This window comes from Manis pentadactyla, chromosome 5 (genome assembly GCF_030020395.1).
Source record: "Manis pentadactyla isolate mManPen7 chromosome 5, mManPen7.hap1, whole genome shotgun sequence".
Lineage (NCBI taxonomy): Eukaryota > Metazoa > Chordata > Mammalia > Pholidota > Manidae > Manis > Manis pentadactyla.
The window spans coordinates 69,607,822-69,627,681 of NC_080023.1; the positions used below are offsets into that span (position 1 = coordinate 69,607,822).

Consider the following 19,860-nt stretch of genomic DNA (forward strand, 5'->3'; position numbering starts at 1 on the left):
AAAAATAAGGTCATGATGCCTTTTGGGGTCACCAAATATTAGGTGTGATGGAGCATATATGGGGACATGTGATTCTATTTCCTTGAATGGATACAACCCCTCGATTGCTAAAGATTTACTTTCTTACTCTGATAAATATTAAAATCAAAGTGATTAAAGGAAAAAGTGGCCTTTATTAATGAAATTTCTAAAATATGGAAAGTTGTAGCTTTATCATAAAAAACTACTGTGGTTATAAAAACAGCACATATCACAAGCTAAAGTGGCTACTTAAACGTAATTTTAGATAATCTAGTTTTGAAATGAGAGCTGTTTTATAATCAAAATTCCAAACAATCATAAGGAACCATTAATATCTTGATCTGTGAGACTACTTAGACAGATTCATTAATGATTACAAAGCTTAATTTTTAACTAACAATAACCATGTATACCCACAAATGCTGAGGGTATCTGATAAGTATTAGTAAAGTCTTGCCTTATAAATATGACATGAGCAGTAATTATTAATTTGTTTTTTGGAAGTTACATTAAACTGAACTATTTGGGAAGGTAAAGGACTGCGAGTCATGCATATAATTACAGTTTTGTGAAAATATTCCATGTGGCTTGTGTTTTTGCCCTTGTTATCAAGACTGTAGGATGTGATATATTTCCTATAAATATATTTATATTTATATAATACTATAAATACATTTCCTATAAGGAACTTATACTACAAGAAGATGATGAATAAAGGTGTAGGGAAATAAAGGTTAGGCTATTCTCTTGTTTTCCATCATTTAGAAGATGCTTTAGCCAATTTTGTTCATCTTGGATTTTTCCTATAAGGATTTCATTTCTTTGTGGACAGCAGGCCTGAGTGCACCACTGTCAGTACCCAGTGGAAATGATTTGTTGCCATAAGCAATCCTTTGCTATTACTTTCAGAAAGCTACACTCCACAGAAGTTCAAGCATGTCCACCCTAATGGAAACTTCTATCCTGTTACATGTACTTCTTAATTTTTTTCTACCGAGATGACTTAAGAGTTTTGTTGGGCTAAAGAAACTTAATGGTATTTTCCATTAATACAGTCCTTTCACAATAAATTTGCTGATATCAAAAGTTTTCTCTCACCAGCCCTTCTCTGTTCTGCACTGTGTTCAGAAGCATGCCTTTCTGCTTCCACTAAGGATAATGAGATTCTAAGATACCTAAGATGTCAGGTCAGAGGAATAATTTAATGACAACCTTTGCACAGATGAAGAGTGAAAAGAGCAATCAAAGGGGGGTACATTAATCTATTCTTAGATTTAGCAGACATTTGTTGAGGACCTACTGAGTGCCAAACACTTGATGGGCACATATAATGCAGATTGGAAGTGGTCAGAGTCTAAAAAGGTTAGCTCCAAAGATGAACTTTTCAATGGTAACAATCATTATGAGCAGTGTGGGTTATCAAAAGGGATTGCAAGTTTGTGTAGTTTTTATGAATAAATACTTGGAATGCATATGGCTTGAATTATACATGTGAGGTCTGTCTGATGCTTCCAAGAGAGTTGAACCTAGGAACACCACTCCAACTAGGTAGCTCTGATCTTCCACTGCAGCCTTCTGCTGTCTGGCATAGAAGACATGTTCGCTGCAGCCCACTGCTCAGCCCATCTAGTTTCTACAGACATGAACACCCTTCTTTCTCTTTCCAGAGCATTATATTCTTTCTCTTTCTCAGCATTATAGGCCCAAGTTTATCTTCACACTGTGTATTCATCACTGGTCAGCTCATTTCTCATGACTATAAATGATTTGGCTTGGGAATGCTAAGTGGTAAAATAATCAGAGAATGGATCCATTCCTTTTCATCTCCCTCCTCTGTCAGAAACTTATATGCAGAAATCTTGAATCCTGCCACCAACCAGTTTTGTCTTACAGTGTAAACAGAGGCAAAAATTTTAAAAAGTGCTTATTTTAACATACATGATGCCCATTTATGGGTAGTGCAGAGGGATAGGAGAATTTTTAAAAATAAAGGTAATGAATGACCAGTTCAGAAAGCTCATGCTTATTTCACATTTAGAGGGATTATTCCAGACATAAGCCTTGAATGTGTTTTTCAAAGTGAAACCATCAATATCTCAAGTCCAACATATCCAAGAATCATTATCTTCTTGCAAACCAGTTGGAGCCTTCTTCTGACTTCTTTCCCACCCTGTTCTGTCAAATTGGTCAACCAAATCCATTAATTCTCTCCCTTCAATGTCTCTAAGTGCCATCACTCCCTTCTTTTCCCACGGCGGCCCCCACCTTAGCTGTAGTAGTCATCACTTCTCACCTTGTCTATTGAGAATGGTATGCTGAATGATCTCTTGCCTCCAACCTTCCTTTATATCACTTTCACCTTCCACATTACCAGAACTCCCTTCCCAGAATGTACCATTGCTTAAGAGCTTTATGATCTAAAAGATAGAATATGAAATTGTTAGAATGGTATTCAAGATATTTTCCAGTTTGTAACCAAGAAGTATTTTAGGCTTATCTTCTCTCATTCTCGCTATGAATATGTGAGTCTAAGCTCTGGCCAAGATGGTTTGCTCCCATTATATTGAGAATTTTCATACTTCCATGTTTTTATTTATTCTGGAGTGACACTGCATTCATGTCATCCCACACACTGCACTTTGGTGAAATATTATCTCTCAAAGCTCACTCAGTGTCACCGCCTCTCTAAAGCCTTCCCTAATTTCTTAGACGAATTACTCATTGAGCAGTCGGTAGAATGTTAGACCCCAAAATGTCTAACATAAAATGCATAAAACCTTATAACTCTTTTTCCTTCAAATTTAGTGAGGGCCACTGTAACAGCTGCTAGGAATATGGAAGTAGCAAGGCAGGTAAGAATAGCTTCATGGAACTTTGATTTTAGTGAAAAATATAAACAAGTAGGAAAAAGTACATAAATAAATAATCTCAGATACATAAACAAAGCAATGTGCTAGAGTTAACTAGGGATATGAGGAGCAATTTTATGTAAGTCATCAAGGGACAGCTTCTCTTGGGAGGAACTATTTGAGCTAAGAGCAAAATAATAAGACAATGTCTCTCAAGACCAGTTTTGGTTTTTGACTTTAGCTGAGTGTTAGTGTAGAACACTTTAGAGAAAAAAAATGAGCCTCTACCATTTAAAGCTCCTGTGCTTATTTCAGAGAACATTCAGTGGACCTAAACAACAACACTAACAAAACAATCTAATTTTATCTATTGCTCTACAATAAGCCAACCCATAATTCAGTGTCTTAAAGAGCAGTTATTTATTTCTCATCAGTCTGTGGGTCAGCAGGTGTTGGATGATCTAGGCTGGGCCCAGTGAAGAGGTTTGACTCCATGTTTCTTTCACCCTCTCCTTCCCATGTAAATGGCAGATATACAAGACCAAACTCCAGGGCACAAGTACTTTCACAGTTCTTCAAAAACATCTGCCAATGTATCATTGGTCAAACTAAGTCACATGGCCAAGCCCAGGGATGTGCTAGGAGGGCATTGGCAATATTGCATGCCATCAAGCATAGGAACAGGACTGGGGGAAGGATTTTGCTAGAGTAGCAAATAGCATACAGATTCTAGTATTGCAATAGCCACCAAATGTATCATTTAGACATGTCACTTGCTCTCTCTGGGTCTTAGTATTCTCATGTGCAAAATTAAGTCACTTGATTAAAGAATCCCTAGATTCCCTTAAAGCTCATTATTTCCCAAGATCCTCTAATTCTAGAATGCTAGATGGCATTTACAGCAACTGGGCAAATAAATACCTATATCTGCTAGGAAAAGAATGAAGATATATCACTGGCTGAAATGCTCCAAAATGGGGTGTTGACCTTACTCAGAGGTGCTGCTGAGTAGTGAAGATAACAATGGAAAAAGGGGACTAACAATGGGAAGGGACATCAAGAGGATCACTGTTCATTGGCAGACTCCTACATGGACTGTTTTTCAGCCCTTAGGAGAGGATGGCTGGGCACTCAGTAAAATTGCAGTGGGTAAGAAACTGGGCCCTGGAGTGAGCATCCAGATGCTCTGACGGAGCCCATTCGGCTGTCTTATTCACTAGCTGAGCAACTTAGCCTTCTGTGCTTCCATTTTCTCATTTCAAATAAGATGATAGTAAGAGTATGTATTTTCTATTATTGATGTATTAAATGAAAGACTGCACATAAAATTTAGGAAGAATACCTGGAACACAGGGCTCAGTAAATATCAGCTAAATATATGACTTGTTTATACCATCTGAAGCTAGGTATATAAATATGCAAGTGTATGTATGTATGTATGTGTGTGTATTTTATAATATATGCATGTGTATATATGGTGTTTGTGTATATATCTATATATAGTACATCTCTATCTATCTAAATGGTACAGACCACAAGAGTCCCTTTTGACTCATATTCAGCACATTTCACTCTTCCTGGACTCTACAGCCATTTGCATTTTCAATATCTACTTCAGGAAATTCTAAGGACTCCTCCCATTTCCTCAAATGAACACTGGGCTCCGAAAGTGAAACCAGGACAGAGTGGTCTATCATCTTCCTCACGGCTCTTCAAGCATGTGAAGGGAATTCAGAAGAATATATTCCTTTAAAAAAGAAATGCCCATAAAAAGAAGAAGCAGCTCTTTTTTTCACCCTTACTGTAGGCTTTTAGGCATCATGGTTATGAAATATGGCTGCAACATTCTTTTAAATCCTTTTAAGTAGCAGTCACCCTCCTCATCCCCCCACCACCCCCCGCCCCAATACTATTAAGCCCTTCACAGGTATCAATCGTCGGAAAGTAGGAGGAACTGCACTTTAAAAGGATTTTAAATAATGTCTCCAAGAAATATAGCAGTAGATTATTCAATGGGGATTATCAGCCAAGAGTGTGCTAGAGGGGGGAGGGTTCTCTTTTAAAAGGTCTTTAAATAATGTAAGTGTACTTCTTGGCAACGTTACTTGGAGCCATTTAAAGAACAGATATCTCTGCTGCACCTACCCACCGGGAGTGTGCACCCACAGAAAATACATGGGGACGCATGGCAATGGTGTTCCTGCACCCTTGACATTGTTGTGACACAAAGACTGTAGGCTTTATTCAAAATGTTGAGAGTGCCAGAGGCTTACTTAGTAAAGAGATACTCCCTTCCTCCAGGAGTCAAGGCCAAATAGCCCCAGAGAATATTTGATCATTTGCTCAGTGACCTTTGGGGGCAAAATGCATTCTTTGTGCTTTCCAAGAGGGCCTTGAGAAAGGGACTGTTGCTTTACTTTCTTTTGTCCTTTGCCCCTTCATAAAACTAAACTTGAGGTCTAAAACCATCAAAATATAAACAGCATACTTAGTCTTCTTTCACCCACTCCATTTCTAACTCCCTCCATGTCCAGTCTCATTCATATTCATATCTGCAGGGTGGGTGGAGAAGGAAGGTGTGTGGAGTGTGGTAGAAGTGAAGGGCTTCGACTTTGGAGACCAAAAATATCTGAGTTTAAAATCTGTTACTGCCATGACTGATAAATTTGTGAAAATGTTATTTTCCCCACTGGGCCTCAGTCTTCTTACCTGTAAAAAGGGTTGAACCATGCCTCCTCCTAGCACTGGTGCTGGGGCTCAACGGAATCAGAGTATAAAACACTCAACTCTATGCCTAGTACATTCTAAGTGCCCAATACATGGTACATATGGCACAGTGAATTAGAGGCAATGGTTTTTTGAGTGTGGCTTTATTGTTTAGGATATAGAAGGTGCTTGTCTTAGTGTGTCTGACTTAGTGAGCCCAAGTACTGAGTCTGATACAAAGCTGGGGCCAAGGATGATGTGTGCTGCCTCCGGCCTGGGGCTCAAGTGGAGCTTTCCTCTTAAAACGGAAGAATGAACTATCAGCTCCAGTATTCACTGCAGACACAGTGGGCGATCCTGCCGGCCACTTTATAAACACAGCTTGCACTGACAGCAACGGAAGGACATGGCAGGAGAACAATGTTTCTTCTTTCTCGGAAGGATCAAATATGAAGCAGAAAACACAGCTCACAGGTCACTATTTTCCTTTACAATGTAGGAGAGTTTCATAAATGAGAAATACCTTTATCCAACAGATCCCATACATATTACATTCTTGGTAAATTGTGAAGTGTTAGGGCCAGGACAAAAGAACACCCCTCAAGAAGGACACTGAGCTGACAGGTGAGTGGAAATAATGCAGCTCAAATGATGTGAGGGAAAATGATGTTCCTTTAGCATCCAGACAGTGAAACAGGTCTTGTGTCATTGACCACAATGACAGAAAATCAAACTGAACCCCATTAAAGGAAAAAAGCCATCTATTTTAGTTGGCCCAGCAGGCACCTGAAAGTGCCTCTCAGTTTGAAAAAGTGGAAGGGCACCTGAGGAGATGGAGGTCTCGGTTGGAACGATGGTGTTTGCACCTCCTGGGGAGGATGGATCTCTCTTTTAAATATGAAGGATTGATTTTGAAAACAGTCTCCTCTGCCGTGTGAGTTCTTTTCCTGACTTTCAATGACAAGAGGACATGATTAGGTGAGGACCTTTTCAGTTAACTGAGACGAACCAAACAAGGAAACCATTTTTTAACAGCAAAAAGCTGGCTGGGCCTTATTTGTGCTCATACTTTCATTCCAGTATATTAAACAACAGTGCTGCAAATAAGAGAAATTTAAGCCAAAAGAATCAGAGAAATAGGAGAAAAGAAAAATGCTTTTGAGATTTTCCTAAAACACTTCACAGAATTTATTACAACATCATTGCTACCTGGAAAGGAAAGGTAGAAATAATCTCTTTAACACTTCTTCCATTTGTTGCCCCCAGCATCTTGGTCTTCGTTACCATCACCTGTTAGTAGAAACACAGACTTGACTCTTTGGCCTTTACCACACAAAGTGGAGGTCTGAAGCCACTACCCAGATAACTGAAGCCCCCTAAACACTTCAGATTCAACTATGCTATGGGAGATCTATAGGGAACTTCCAAAAATCTGGACATTAATTTCCATGAATACTTGCCCATGTCTTCACCATCACCATCACCATCACCATCACCATCACCGTCATCATCACAATGCTGCTTTACAGGCTAAAATGGAAAGGGCTGCACTTAGCTCTCAAACACAACATGAGAAAGTAATTTTTCCCAGACATAGCTTGATTTTGACTTATTTTTTAACTTTTTGGTAGAGTCTCAATAACTCCCAAGCCAACTTTGGACAATCAGCATCTCATTTGATCTTTTAGGACTTTTAACTTCTGAAAACGCCATGTTCTGGGCAACCTATTTTACCAGCCTATTTGTGCCCTATCTTTAAATCTGACTTTCTAGCTGAATATAAATATGTAAAAGAAGTCTATAGTAACTGCTGCTACGGAGAACAGCAAAGATAAACATTTGTGTACCAAATATAAGGTAAGGCACCATTCTCTTCAGGGTCAGATGTCAAATGGTGACTTCACCTACAAGCAAAAAGAAGAGGTGGAATGCAGCGTATCTTTGGTAGTGAAATGTTATTGGCTTTAGAGGGCTTAAGTAGGTGTTGGGAAGAGGGGAGGGAGTTGTGGATCTAGAAAATGACTTGAGAAGGCTCTACCACAACTCAACAATAACCAGGTAAAATCCATCTTCTGAGTCCCAGCATATTTGGAAAAAAGAGTAAAATTACACAATAAGATAAAAAGAGAAGCATGTATCCATGTTAGGTAAAAATCTTTTGGGGCCAACGCTGAGTTGAAACCAATGACTCATGGAAATACTGGCAAGTTCCTGCTCTTGGCATTGATGCTTTAAACAGAGATAGGAAATCTGAAAGGCAGCAAATGTGATTTCCCCCACATCGGACAAGCCATGATGCTTGCCTCACTCAGCGTGGTGGCTGTGCTGATTCCAAATCATGTGAGGTGGGCAGCCCCGTAGCTGAAAACATCCCTGTGGCGTCTCGATGATTAACTCAGCAGCTTGAGCTCTTCCAAATGTTGCTCTCTCATTGCAGAAAAAGAATAAATACATTGGGTGTGAGTGATGGCCAGCCAGGGAAAGCCGGAATGTTTGCTCAGCCTCAGTGCTCTGTGAGCTGAACAGCTTTCCAAAGCCACTTTTTTTCCCTCTCCAGATGTTCCTGAGGAAGATGCAAATGAGCATATTTTAATGTTGCAAAACTATCAAGTCCTGTCCAAGGAATCTAACAGAATGTCAAGTCCAGCCAGCCTCTTCTCTGATGGGGAATGTCTATTCTGCTATCAATCATATAACCAGAGGCTTCCTAACAAAGTATATGCTGCTTTCTTATTTCAGAACAATAGATATTTCTCAAATACTCCCATGCATATCATCTGAAATTATTTTACTTTCTCATAAATACTAGCTCATAAGTGTCATCCCATAAAGCAACCACTCAGACGTCACTTTGCAATTCTACCTGTGATTTCTGTGGGTGGCTCTGCTCCACGGATGCGCAGCCTGAGGAGCAGAGGGTAAAAGTAGACGTGCCTGGCACCTCCTCTGCTGAGTGGGGCCAAGCATAGAAACCAACATTTCCCCATTCAGGTTTCCCTAAACCATTGTTAAAGTTTGAAAATAAAGTTTGGTTCTTTATTTTCTTCCTGGGTCACATCATTTTTAAGGTGTTAATAGTATGACAAGATCTCAGTTGTAACTGAGGATAGCACGTGAGAGCTCAGAGATTCTCAGTTGATCTCCTGGCAAAAAGAAAGAGCACCGTGGGGTCTGCATCCAGCCCTGGTTCACCCTCCCCCATGAGCCCTGATTCGTGAGAGCCTCTGTCCTTGCATGGACTAGCCAGAATTGAACCTTGAGAACATTTGAAAAGAAGGCTAAACTAGAGGAAGACCTTAGAATTTGGCTAATAAAAAAATTCTGTGGGCACTAGACAGGAAAAGAAGGGATCATAGCCAAAGAGAAAGGTGAAATAGAAAAGGGACATTTCCTCTAGTATATACAAGCCATGACTCAACAATGCCAAAAAGTCAATTAAAATTTTAAACACATGGTCATCTATTTGCAAATATTTTTATCACTACTTCATTTAGGAAGTATATGAAATTTGACTAAATAATCCAAGTATCTTCAGAGTTTGTAGCTGGGTGAAAATATAGCTTGCTTAATATTAAGTCATCTAGAATGTCCAAAAGGAAAGATTAAATCTCTGAATTGTCTGGTTATGTTTTAATTAATTTGTTATAATTAATAAACCAATGCGGATATATTAGTAACCAAAGTCCACAGTGCACTTAGCTTTTGTCTAGCGTCCTCTTTCTGTCCCAGGAACCCACCTGGGAGAGCACATTACATGTGACCCCCATGTCTCCTTGGGCTCTTCCGAGGTGCATCGCTTTCCCAGATTTTACTTATTTTTGATGATTCGACATTTTGAGGAGTACTAGTCAGGTCATTTTGCAGGGTGCTTCACTGTTGGAATTTGTCTGTTTTTGCCTCATGGTAAAACTGGACTTACAAAGTTTAAATAGATCTTAAAAGTTCTTGTCACAAGGAAAAGTATTAGTAACTATGAGAGGCAATGGGTGTTTGTTTGGCATGCCCCCGTCAGCCATGGGTCTTCCTTCCCCTCTTTCTTTGCCTTCCTTCTTTCTTTCTTCTTTAATCTTTTGAACACTCACTTACACTCTGATGCTACAAGATGTTCCAGGCTCATCTTCTGAATTTCTTGCTGCAGTCATAGAATCAGTCATTTTTCCAAGAATCAGTAATTCCTCCAAGAAACCTAATTCCTTTTATCAGAAAATGGCTTACAAACGAGGGTCTGGGTCTTAGGTGTGCTTGTTGCTCCTGTAATGTAATCTCTTTTAGGCCATCTCGTGACAGAGCAAAAAAAAATGTTTTCTTACTGACCCAGGCATATACACATACCTATAAACATTTCTAACTGTAACCATCTATATCTATATTAAGTAAAACAGAAGTCCAGCAGACATCCCCACTTCCCGTCCAAGGACATTGGCCCTCTGGCCTCCTTCTTTGTTATCTGAAACTCCTATCCTAACAGTGACACACTGGGCTCCCACTGTTTGCCATCTATGACCCTAATCGTTTTATTCTAGAATATGTGAACGGCAGTATCAGACAAGCTAATCTGTACTCCTCTAGGCAACGGCTTCATCAGTTGAGAACAGTGCTGTGCACAGCTCCTTTTGTCTTCTGTCTTATACACTCTATTCATTTCCAAAGATACACAGGTCAGCACCTTTTCCCACATCCCTTTCAGTGGGTTTGTTCCATACATTCATAAGACAAATACAAATAGAAATTTGTTAGATGTTTTGTCAGAGTCTGAATTCTTTCCTGAGATTCCCTAACCTTCTAAACAACTTTTAACAATCTGACCCCAAGGCTCAAGGCAGTGGCAATCCCAACCTAGGAGGCAGCTCTGATGATCTGAATCACCTATAGGATCAGCCTCTTCTCTCCTTGAAGAATAGTGTGGCCGAATAGCTCCATTATCCTATCTACTTCCCTTTGGCCCAAACTGGCAGTGATAATTGGTACAACTGGTACAGAGTTGGTACAATCACATCTCTATTCCTGGCATTTGTGAAGATGGCTGATTAGATCTGTGGTTCATATCCTATGTTAATCTCTGTACCAAGTGGTTGTTCAGCCACAACCTCAGTATTCTCTTCAGAGAATATGTTCTCATTTTTTACAATAAGGATAGGCTGAGAGTTTTCCAGATCTCTTAATTCTGGTACCATTTTTCTTAACAGCTCCTTCAGTGTATCTCTCTCCTCTCAAATGTTTCTATAAGCAATAAGGAGAAATCAAGGCACTCCTCCAGCACTTTGCTTAGAAATATCCTCAGCTAAATGTCCAATTTTATCACTAACACTTTCTATCTTACACAAATTACTACACTGACACAATTCAGGCAAGTTTTTTGCCATTTTATAACAAGTATCACCTTTCCTCCAGTTTCCAATAATATGTTCCTCATTCTACCAGAATGCCCTTTAACGTTCACATTTCTACAAACATTCTGTTCATGATGATTATGTATTCCCTCAGACAATTAAGGCTTTCTCTCCAGCTCTCCTTTTCTTCCTGAGCTCTCACCTGAATCTCATTTAGCCTCCGTATTTCTACCAACAGTCACCTCCTGGCAATCTAGGCTTTCTCTAGCATGCACCTCAATGCTCCTCCAGACTCTACCTATTACCCAGTTTCAATAACGTATCTATATTATTAGGTATTTATTATAGGAGCAGCCCATTTGGGGAACCAAAGTCTGTATTAGTCTGCTTGGGCTGCCATAATGAAATAACTCAGATTGCATGGCTGAAACAATAGAAATTTATCTTCTCATAGTTCTGGAGGCTGGCAAGTCCAGGATCAAGGTTCTTGCAGGGTTCAGGTTCTGATGAGAGCTCTCTTCCTGTCCTGCAAGTAGCCACCATCTCACTCTGTCCTCAAATGGCCCCTCTTTGTTGTGTGCACAAAGAGAGATGGAAAGATATATCTCTTTCTCTTTTTCTAAGGCCACCAATCCTATTGGATTAGGGACCCACTGCGGTGACCTCATTTGACCTGAATTATCTCCTCAAGGCTCTATCTCCAAATGTAGACACATTGGCTGTTTGGGCCTCAGTGTATCTATCTGCTAGGGAGGAACACAATTCAGCCCATAGCAGCATATATTAAAGTTCATTCTTTGTTCTCTATGCCTTTATGGATTTGGGCAGATGCATAATTTCTTGTATCCACCATTATAGTATTGCACAGAAGAATTTCACATTCTAAAATTCCCCGTGTTTCACCTATTGCTTCTCTCTGAACCCCTGATGACTACTGATCATTTTACTCTTTCTATAGTTTCATTTTATCTAGCTATTTTGTTCATTGTATATAAGCAAACAGCAAACTTGTTTAATGTAAATTTTGGATATTAAAAGTCTACATACATCATCTCCCAAGACATCTAAAAAATGTTTGAACTAAAAGAACTTTTATGTCCTACTTCAGCTCAGATACTACATATTATGATTTATCCTTTTGTTTTCCCATCAAAAGAGGAAGCAATTCTCTAAGCTTCAATTGACACAAACTTTGTACTGTTGAATACATAAAGACCTCTGTATGTAATCTCTTAACCATCATAAAACAATGTCCTGTATTTCCTTCTCTTGTTTCCCTGCCTAATTTAAACTTAGAATTTAAGACCAGGCTCATATTTATTAAAGTGCCAAATTATAACTAATGTTCAAAAATGCAATTACATGTGTGATCAACTTCAAGAAAGTCCTATATAAGTAAATTCACTCTATATTTCCATTAAAAAATAATTTACTGAAATATTTATTTAAATAAAATACTCTCAGTGCATTTTAAATTAGATTAAATTAACCAAAATGAATTTGGCATATCAGTTCTCAGTTGATTTATAGGTACACCTATACTTAAAAAATCATCAACCTGGTAGAATAATAGAATAACAAAAATTACAAATCTAGTTTTCCATATCTACTCACTAAAGCTATAGAGGGAGAGAGAATGTTCTTCAGTGGGAACCAAATCCTCCTACTTGTGCAATATCTCTTAGTTTGTGGGGAAGTTTTAAAATATGTATGCAAATTCTGACACACTTCCCATCAAATCTGGGCCAATTTAGTAACTGGCTTGTAACAAAAAGAATGTAGCAAAAGTGACGCTGCCCAAGTTCAAAGCTTAAATCAAAAGAACCACATAACTTCTACCTGGTTCTTAGGGAAACTCAATTGGGAAAAGCTAGCTGCCAGGTAAGAAGAGTGACCATTTTGAGACTTCCTTCCTGGAGAGACTACCTGTAGGTTCTCAGGTTACTGCTCCCAGCTGAGCTCTGCAATTGAGTCATTCCAGCCCAGGCTTCAGATACGTATAAGAGGAGCCTTCTATGATTAACCACCAGACCCTAGCTGGCATCCTCAACTGTTGAGCTTTCCTACCTGAGGCTCCAGGCATCATGGAGTGGAGACAAGCCATCCCTGCTGTACCCTGCTTAAATTCTTAACCTAGAGAATACGTAAGCATAATAAAATAGTAAGTTCTTGTTTTATGCCCATAAGTTTGGCGATGACTTATTATAATGGCAGTAATAACTGGAAGAGTTTTGTTTCCCCCAAGGCAGACCCTGAGATTAGTATTTGACTACAGGTAGATTATTTGGGAGCTCATCCTAGGGGGCATCACTAGGGAAGTGGGACAGAAAAGGGAAGAAAACCAACATGGAAATGTTAATGAGCAGGTCACTACTGTGCTCAGATGGAGTCCCTTGCTGCTGGGAACCTCTGGAAGATGGTAAAGAAAATGCCTTGAGTTGTGCCCCCTAATGCATGAAGAAACACGTAGCTATCATTAGTTGAGAAGTGTTCTAGGGTGTTAGTATCCAGTCACTTGACTCCTCCACACATGGGCTGAGCAGTCTCCTGCAGAGCGTTCACAGGAACTTATGGTAAGAAGCTATGGGTGTGGGAATGCTGAGTACAGAGGGGATATAGATGGAGCCTCAAACCTACCAAGCAAGGGTTCTTAAATTGGAGTTCATTGATCCATAGTTGGGTTTCAATTGTCTACCAACCTCTGGACACTATTTTTGAAATTCTGCATTCATGAGCATATGTGTATTTTTCTGGAGAGGGAATTCAGGATTTCATCAGCTTCTCCAAGTGACTGTCAGGCCAAAATGGTTAAGAATAAGGATCCAAGACAATAAAGAGAGTTATTCATCTTAGGCTCTCTCTTGTATCAGATAATCAAAATCAATAATAATTATAGATGCTATTAAATAATAGGTATACAGTAAACAGTCTTATACAATTGTATTAAATTATAACAACCAAACCAAAAATCACTGGCAAAAAGACTGATTGGCATACTGTTCCCTTGCAGGAGAATTTTGGCAGAGGAAGAAACTAAGGAATATCCAAGAAAAAGTTGTCATTCTTCAACCACTGCCAAGATATATGGTTTCACAAACAATATTTAGACATCTTGTGGACAAAGGGATAAATTACATTTTTATGTATAGTTTAAAGGTGACACATCTGAGCACTTCTTTCTCAACAAAGATTAATACTTCTATTAATATAATTAAATAATACTACAATGACAACCATACTAAGAATGGAAATCAATAAAATGCGTCGATACCAAGAAAATATCAAACTATCAGGCATGTTCTCAGTATTAAACTTATGCAAAGTTTCCTTCTGTTAGTTAATTCCCTCCAGACTTGAAGAAGCAGCAGACCAGTTCCAGAGAAAACTTGGAACTTGGTCATGGAATTTGGTCATGTTATCCCATCTATACGGTTAACTTGGACTTGATGATTACCCGCTAACTTCTCCCAAACCATGACCACTCAAGGGTACTGTTTGACTAAAATTTTTATTTTTTGTATATTGTTTGGATTTATAGTTCTACGACTAGTCTAGCATCAATTTTACTCTTAAATACTTCTCAAGAATTCAGTATGAATTCAAAGATAATAAAGGCAAAATGAATTCAAGTAAGTATAATTTACAAGTTCCTAAGCCAAAAAGTAAAATGACAAGACTTCTAACTCCAATATCGCAGCAGATGTCACATGATTTCCATTAATAATGGAATCAGCTATGTCTGAATCAGCTATTTCAAGCTATTCTGCCCAGCCCTTGGAGTAAGGAAGGGGCTGTACCTCTCCTCCCTTACCCTCTGCCCACCTCCTCACCCCATAGATCAAGTCAGTCAACCAAACACTAATTTGTTAATATTTTCCTGACAGTGTCATTCAGTGATAATTTGTTACTAAGAAGCCCATAATGACTTTTAATTGTACTGTAACACGCTATTATTTAAATCTCAATGGATGTCACTTTCTCAGTCTGAAAAAATGTATTTTCCCATCCAAACATCTGCATTAGCATATAGTTTATGTGTTCCTTGGATAGGTTAAATGAGTTAAAAAATGCTGGCTTCTAAATTATCTAGTGTGGAATAGCCTGAGTAGGGAAAACAATCCTGTATCAGTCAATTCATGATCTACATATAAAATACACAATGCTACTTTAATACATACCAAAAAAAGATTGTGATTTAATATTAGTAGAAAAAAATGTTAAGCTATATCTTCATGGCTCTTCAACTATTTTTGTCATTTAAAATAAATATTGTTTTAGAAAATGTCACCATAAATTTGAACTGTTTACCACCCTGTATGTGCAACAGATTCCGTAGAAATGTTAAGACTTCCCTCTGCCAATGAAAAACATGAATGCTAAACTTATTTCAAATTTTTAAGTCAGTCAATCTATTGGTAATATAGCCCTGAAAATTATTACTGTATTATTAAGTTATGAGCTCATTTATATCTGTTTATAACTATCTCATCACATGGTTAGATTTTAGATACAATTATTTGAGAGCTTTTTTTTAATCACTTTAATGTCATGGAACCTGTATGATTATTTTTTACTGATTTGCCTGATTTTATTAATTCATTGAACCACTTAAATTATTTGTATATGTGTACATAATTTTTAGCTTGTCTATAAAGACAAAAATTAGAAAAGAGTTATAATGAATTTTTTCATCTATGTCTCAAAAGATTATGTCTAGTTAATGGTGTTGACCACTTTATTGCATAAAAACTCAACTAGGAAGAATGACATATGTGTCTAAATTCTCCTTCTCTGATAGTAGTGTGGAGTATGCTGCTTTGCCTCTCAGGGCAGAACTCAGAGAGGCATCTTTCACCTAAAGTTATAGGCTATCAAAATCCTAGATGTACACAGGGCCAAGAGCCAAATGGGAGATATAAAGGAATACAAATCCAAAGCAGAGAGTAGAATCAAAATAGGTCCTTAAAAGATTTTAAAAATAAGAAAGGTCAAAACTGAGATCCAAGAAAACAAAAGGAAGGGTGATGAGGATCAGGAACAAAAAAATCAAAGACTAGCCCTGGGCAATCACACTGGACATGGTTTCCTTGGCTGACTTTCATGTATTTGTTGGCTATGTTGTGGATTCTGTTGTATTGCTCTAATGAGGGGCAGGTGTATATGGGCAATCACTGGACAAGATCTGAGGGATTTAATGCATGAAACACCTGAAGCAATCATTCCCAACCTACCAACAAAACAGAAAGTGTTGGAAAGGAAAGCCAACTACTAAACCCAAGTTGACTTTGAATGATTATCTGGAAGTAATTGAAAATAGAAAGCACCCAAAGCACCCAACACTGAGTTCAGAAATCTGGTAAAGAACAAGGATGAAGAACAGATATGTCCCACAGCTAACTGCAGATTTCCCATGCCAATCTCCGATTCCGCTTTTCACATGGAAAATGGAAGCAGGAATGGTTGATGCTGACTTTATTCAATGAAGGACTATGCTGAGGAATGGGTCAAATCCTTCCAGATACCTTTCTTGACAGAATGGCACTTTATAAGAGGAAAGTAGAGGACTGGTTTTAAAGAAGGGACAGAGGGACAGTAACAGAGAAAAAAAACTGTAAATCACTTAAATGCAGTGTTAACATCACTAGGTTTACCAATCCACAAAATAAGAACTCACTGAAACTTGTACATTATAGGCAAAATCTCAATGTTTCTTAAGACTGTTTTCTGTGTGCATGATCAAAGACTAAAATGAAGAAGGCAAATGTCTATGTTTTAAATAGGAATATTAGGAGTGATGAAGACATTTTATTTTAAAGATAAGATCAATGTTTCTATCAGCTGTAGATAAACACTAAAGCTATAGACATGGAAATCTTCCATCAAATAATAAAACATTCCTAACTCTTGAATGAATAGTCAGCACATAAATAATTAAGGACCTTTCATCAGTGATAGGGTATTTTCCCATTCTTAAACAATCTAGGGTATTTGATGGTTATCAACTACTTCATAGTCCATCAACAAATATTTACAGAGCATCTGATATATTCTCAACACTTCAGGTATTAGCACAGTTCCTATCCTCAAGTAACCTGTAGTTAGTCTGGAATGAAAGAGAGAAACTCAAGAAAGAATGAGAGAACAACTCAGTATTAAACTATAATGTTGACCCATGATTATGGTTATTTTAGGAAAAAAGAGACAAGATATTGGCTGAGAATATTACCATTGAAGAAGGGATGATAAGCATAAGAAAGTGGAAGAGAAAGTGGAGAAGGGGAAAGAAAGGGAAGACAATTAGTCATTACTATGTGCTAGGCACTGGACTATGTTATTTACATAAAGTAGCTGTTTTGTAAACTCATATCAATGATAATATCTAGTATTTTTGAATGTTTTCATTTTTGAGTGCTAGACAAATATTTGCAAATATTTTCTCATCTAACCACTACAGTAAATCCTATAAAATAGGTATTAGATATTTCCCCTGTTTTACAGATGAGGAAACTGAGGAAAAAACATGTTAAGTGCCATGGCCAAGATTGCAAAGCTAATCACATTGCTCAGATAAAAACAAGAACAATTTGTATATAGAGCCTATCCTCTTACTTCTTTGCTAGATATTTGCCCCCATTTCACAGACATGGGAAGGACTCTACATTAGGGCTGCCATGTGTTTCATGAGTCTTTTCCTGCCTCATGAGAGCCTCTCGCTTGGGTTGCCTGTGCAGCACTGCTATACCCACAGCTACCCATCTGTCGCATGAGGGTGTATCAATCTCCTTGATCCTTTATATTTTTTTAATTTTTAAATTTTTCACTTAGCACAACCAAGAAAGTCTGGCATTTTCTGAAGGAACTTTACTGAAATAAAATAAGCAAAGGTAAACAACAGGGAAGAAAAATTCAAAGGCAAAGAAAACACAAAGTTTTATTGAAAGATCATGTGTACAATTTGAGAACTTCCTAAGCCTATTTTAAACCTAAAACTAAGTCTTTTCTATAACCTCCCAGTTCTCTTTCACCTGGAAAATTCCTACTCATTCTTTAGGGTTCAGGCCAGGTGTCATGCCCCTGACCAGCACACGCACGCACACACACACACACACACACACACACACACACACACACACACACACACACACACACACTCTCCCCTGGCCATTTGAGTCTGGGTCAGGTTCTCCCTTGGGTTTCTCCGTAACATGCCACATCTCCTTGTCTTTGAGCACAGCATATGTTGATGTTGACATGTTTGTCTCCCCATTCAAACTTATATTTGTGAGGGTGTGGATTGTGTCTTCCATTGATTACTGTTCTATGCCTGGCACAACCCTTTACTGAATTAATAGTTAAATGTTTAACTAGAGTCAATTCACTCCATTTTCACAGTCCAACAGGCAAGTATCATAATATATAGACATAAACTAAAAATCTGCAAGAACCTTGTAGGGGCACCCCCTGCCCCTTTAACACAGAAATCTAAAACTTTTGCAATTGGAAGCATACTAAGAAGGACATGAGCTGCTTACTCCTCCTCTCTTCCTTTTCCCCCAACCCATTCCTGAGATAAGGCTGTGAATGGGACTCAGGGCAGGGTCCCTGGAAGATGGGGTTGGACAAAGTCGCTCCTTTACACCCTCTGATGCCTACCTGAAGGAGATAATTCTTACTACCTCCAAGGAAAGAGCCTCAGTTTCGGAGAATGATCTCACTAAGGGCTCCAGATAGGACAGATCTCTACTTGATGCACAAAAAGTCAAAGAAGCAAAGATAGAGTTAGGAATGAATGACCTTCCAGATTTCACTTCAGACATTCAGATTGCACTTGATCCTGAGAAGCACCCTACCAGAGTTCATACATTAACATTTTAACTGAGGGTCTGGATCTCTGTCTCAAATACCTCTGTTAATTTTGATTCTTCTCTAATAAGTATTTTACCTCCTATGAGTTAGAAGGAGCTAGATAATAGGAGGAAGAAGGATGCTACCCAAAGTCATAAGGGAATGTAACCTAACAATAACGAAGGCAAAGAAATTACAAAAGCCAGACAAAGAAACTCAGAAACATCCTGATGTCCAGTTAGTGTCAAGCAAACAGCCCTAAATTCCTCAATTTTATTATTATTTATTAAAAAGCTTAAGAATTGATGTTAATAATGCTTGCAAATTACTAATAGAGATCAATTGTTATTCAATATACTCCATTTTAGAACATATTTAATATGTTCTGTAACTTGTTATTATTAATAGTAGTCTTACAACATGCATAAATAAGCTAGCTCTCCACAAACTGAAAATTCCAATAAAATGAAACAATTCAGTTCTTGACAAGATTAAAGAGTCTAAGATTTCCTTGCATCAGGTGGTTGTTAAGATATGAGAGGCATTTCTTTAAAAATAAAGTTATCAAATCATGAAGGTTAATATTTAGAATGTCTATTTCTCCCAAGTCTGTATATGCAGCTACAGTGAAACTTTATTAAACAGTAACCCAGTAAAATGCAGTCTTAGATTATTTGCACAGGAACTGGACCAAAGTTTGCATTTGCATTATCTATGTATAATTACAGATATTATTAGTAAATCAAAATCTTCAAGGGACTGCTTAAGCAAATCAAGAGAAGGATTGATTAGCATTCATTTCCTCTGGGACTCATCTTTGCAGAACATATTGAGGTTTCCATATACCTAGAGGCACAGAAGGGGTTACATGAAAAAAGGGAGTGAAAGAATAAGATTTTAAACAAAGCTTACAGGCTGAGTGGATTGTTCAATATTAAATGCCTTTTCAAGTTGCAAGACAAGAATGAAGACTTTGTCACTTTGTTCTAGATGACATGTTGACAGATAGCAAGCTTCTGATAGCTCAGCTGAGGACGAAGGTTTTATATGCCTGTAATAAGGACATTAACGAATTTGACAGTAGACAGCAGCTTGTACAAACTGCTGTG

The 19,860-nt window shown here is 38.1% G+C and overlaps 1 long non-coding RNA gene across 3 annotated transcripts in view; it reads right to left on the bottom strand.

Annotated features, from left to right (window-relative positions):
* LOC130683805 (uncharacterized) overlaps nt 1-19,860 on the bottom strand; it is a 175,684-nt gene that overhangs the window by 5,286 nt on the left and 150,538 nt on the right. The window contains exons 1-3 of one of the 3 annotated variants that reach the window (XR_008997794.1): nt 6,786-8,902; nt 6,401-6,527; nt 2,315-2,438 (exon numbers count right to left, since the gene is read on the bottom strand). This is a non-coding gene — a long non-coding RNA (uncharacterized LOC130683805). The other 2 variants (XR_008997792.1, XR_008997793.1) reach the window with 2 other exon arrangements.